The sequence below is a fragment of the Gorilla gorilla genome, chromosome 19, assembly GCF_029281585.2.
Source record: "Gorilla gorilla gorilla isolate KB3781 chromosome 19, NHGRI_mGorGor1-v2.1_pri, whole genome shotgun sequence".
Taxonomy (NCBI): Eukaryota; Metazoa; Chordata; class Mammalia; order Primates; family Hominidae; genus Gorilla; species Gorilla gorilla.
In genome coordinates, this window is record NC_073243.2 from 52,140,386 (window position 1) to 52,143,702 (window position 3,317).

A 3,317-nucleotide genomic window follows, 5' to 3' on the forward strand; every position below is an offset into this window, starting at 1 on the left:
ACGTCTTGGCAAATGCCTTTGAACTGCTAGAACATAGCTCACGTTTTCAAATGTATATGTGTATAAATACATGCTTTTTAAAATTAAAATATATTTGAGTCAATGACCAGACTGAGATTCCCAATATGCAAATTTATAATTAAAGAGATTTTGTTTTCTGTTCTTTGGGGATTGGGATATCAGTCATTGCAATGAGCAATTGTGTCCTTATAGCTTTGGGTTTTTATTATTTGCTTATGAAAAACTCCAAAAGAATTATTGGCTCAACATTATGACTTCCTTGGCAGCCCCTGCTTCACGCAGTCGTGTTGCTTTTCTGTAATGTAAGGTTGTAGCATTTTCCACTTGCAGTATTCTTCTTACTTTCACTTTGTTGGTTATCACAGCCCACAACTGCTGCTAAACGCCATTTTCCTTCCAATGAAGGGCCAGTTACAGTGGATAATACATGTGCTCCCTGAGGCTTTAATTAAGTTAGCGTCTGCATCAACCTAAGCATATGACAGTTCATGAAAGGAACTCTAGATATTAAACAGCATGGAGCTATTTGAAGAGTGAAATATATCGTGTGTGAAGAACAAAAGAATCTGCAGGAGGTTTCAAAGCAGTGAAGCTGGAGTCTTACAGCATTCTGCGTTAGCTGCTGCATTCTTTTGAGGAAACTCTTGTTCTTCTTCCACTAGGTGATTGACACCAGGGACGGGGTGTCCTCTGTCGTTATTACTAACATGACTATATCACATAAGGAAAACTGTACTGAATCCTGCTGAGGGCATTTTCAGGCCAGGCCTAATTCTCACAGATGATAAGCTGCATTAGCCCAAAGTGGCCGACCTGCTTGGAAAGAAACTATTTTATCTATTTAGATTGCTCTGGAAATAACAATGGGGCCATCATATTTCAAAGATGAGCAATGTTATTTATCCCATATTCATTGTAAAATGCTTTCTTACGTAAAAGTGGGAATGCATTGACCAGATTTTCAACTCCCTCAAAAAAGATAAAAGGCCAATAGAAAAACACCTCGATAATCTATCTCCACAACAAATGCTCCGAGAATCCTACTTGTCTGGCTAAAATTTCTCTGAAGATCTCTCATTTCTGCTCTCAGAAGCACAACATGCAACCTGGTTATTGCTATATTTACCCTTGTTTTCTCATAGGATGCTCTCACAGGCAGAGTGGGAGCTAAATTGGGCTCTGATAGGGTTTCCTCATCCTGAACCCATTTTCTGAGCACACTGCATTCATAAATAGCCTGCCAGGCTTTGGGCTTCTGAGGTCACCGTGCTTCACACAATTGTTCTCTGCAGGACTACGTGAAAGACAGTGCCTGGGCTGAGGCCTGCAGTTCCTGGAAGCTGGGTTTCTCAGCATTGAAGGGCTATCTCTCCTCAAAGAAAAGCACAGCCCTGCTGTGGAGGGCGACCTTGGTCATTGTTCTTGGGGCCTGTGACTTCAGAAGTGGAGGTTGCTCCTGAAATGATAGGACCAACCTCTAACCTGATACCATCTGGCTCTCAGGACACCTATATAAATAGCAAATTGATAGCTGTAATAGAATAAATGCTTTGTAAACTCTCCTGTACTTAAAACGAATGCAAATTAAGGTATGATCTGAATACTTTTCCCTCCTGCTTCCTTGACACCCTTCAGGCTTAATCCTATCAGACGTCAGAAAGAGTAAGTTGATAAATGTAGTGACTTGCCATTAATCAATTAGAGGAAGATGTTTTGTAGATACATGCAGAAGGTGAAAAAAATCTAATAATTAGCAGTTTGACGAAGAGGTTTAAGAAGGTAGTATGAGGGAAACAATAAAGAAGAGCATTAGGAATTTGCTGCTAATTTATTGATATAAATATATTATGTTGCCATGTAGCTATAGGTAGATATAGTATACAGCTGCAATTAGGAGATCACAGTTCAGTTATCACTATCACATTAGTTTTTTTCCCATTGGCTTTTCTCTTATTTTTAATGACTTACTGCAGTTTATATAAAGTCCATGAAAATTTCCTAAACTAAACATCTTGATAGTTTTCATTTATTTTCAAGGTTGCTGTAAAGTTGAAAAGCAAAAACAAAACAAATGAGTTCATTACTTTTCTCCAAAGCTCAGTAATTTATGGCAACCTGCAAGCTTTAGGGAATGTCACCTTTTGAGATAGAGCGGAGAGGTAGTAAAAACTGAAGATTCGATAAACAACTTACTTTTAAAATGTGTTCAAATATATTTTGGACCCATCTTTATAGGGAAGTCCATGAAGACTTTTCAGGCTGTGAAGTACTTGAATGATTATCATTAAACATCTTAGACATATGATGTGATTTAAGGTACTATAATGAACTAGTCTATACCTAATATTCTGAACAAGGAATAAACCATCTCTGTGGTTATTGTTCTCCTTGTACCTCTCTCTGACAGCCTTTCCCTCCCTTCTTTGCGAAGGCAGCCACTCTACATTACCTGTAAATGTATTTGAAGTCAAACCACTAAATAAGCACACAATATCCTAAACAGTACAAAATGTTGACTACTTATTTTCACACAGTTTCTGATGAAGGCAGGGATACTACTATATCTCAGTTTGAGATATAATTGAATATACTTTCTTACCTACCAAACATAAGAAATGCTTGAGAATATAAGTCAAAGCAATGTCTTTCATATTGTTATGAATAGATACTCTTAAGAATATGAAAAGGAAATTAACAGTGTCAAGTATCAATACTGTTATTTAAATAAGAGTCAGTCTTTCCTTTTCTTTCCCTTTCTTCAGGTCAGTTGGGTAATAAGCTGAAGTTGTAACAAGGTTTGAGGGTGGCACATATCACATCCGTGTGTGAACACTCAATCATCATGCTCGTAAACTACAAAAGGATCTGATTCAATCTTTTTATGTGAAAATAATTTTACCGACTTGGAACTTAAAAAAAAATTTCCATCACACAGGATTACACTTGGCCTGTCATGTTTGCATTGGCCTCACCTATATTTACACAAAGTAATATTCTTTCTCTTATAGTTACCATTCTGTGTTCTTCCCCTTGGGCCACATTCCTGGCTTTAGAACACACACACACACACACACACACACACACACACACACGTAGAGTAAATAGCCTCAGAGGTAATAATCTGAAGACCTCAAAACCACCTGTCAATCCATTTAAATCAATTCCAACTGATTATTTGACTAAATTTACTTATGATTGGATTAAACTGACAGGCACATCGTTGAAATGAACCCACAAAAGAGCTTCTTGATCCAATAAAACAGAAGTTATGAAAATGAAAAACAAAATTGCCAAAG

The 3,317-nt window shown here is 37.3% G+C and overlaps 1 non-coding gene across 1 annotated transcript; it reads right to left on the bottom strand.

Moving 5' to 3' along the window:
* Nucleotides 1–2,782: 2,782 nt before the first annotated feature.
* Nucleotides 2,783–2,886, bottom strand: LOC115931354 (small nucleolar RNA U13). Its single transcript, XR_004067861.2, has one exon. It is a non-coding gene; the product is annotated as a small nucleolar RNA U13 (small nucleolar RNA).
* Nucleotides 2,887–3,317: the final 431 nt, after the last annotated feature.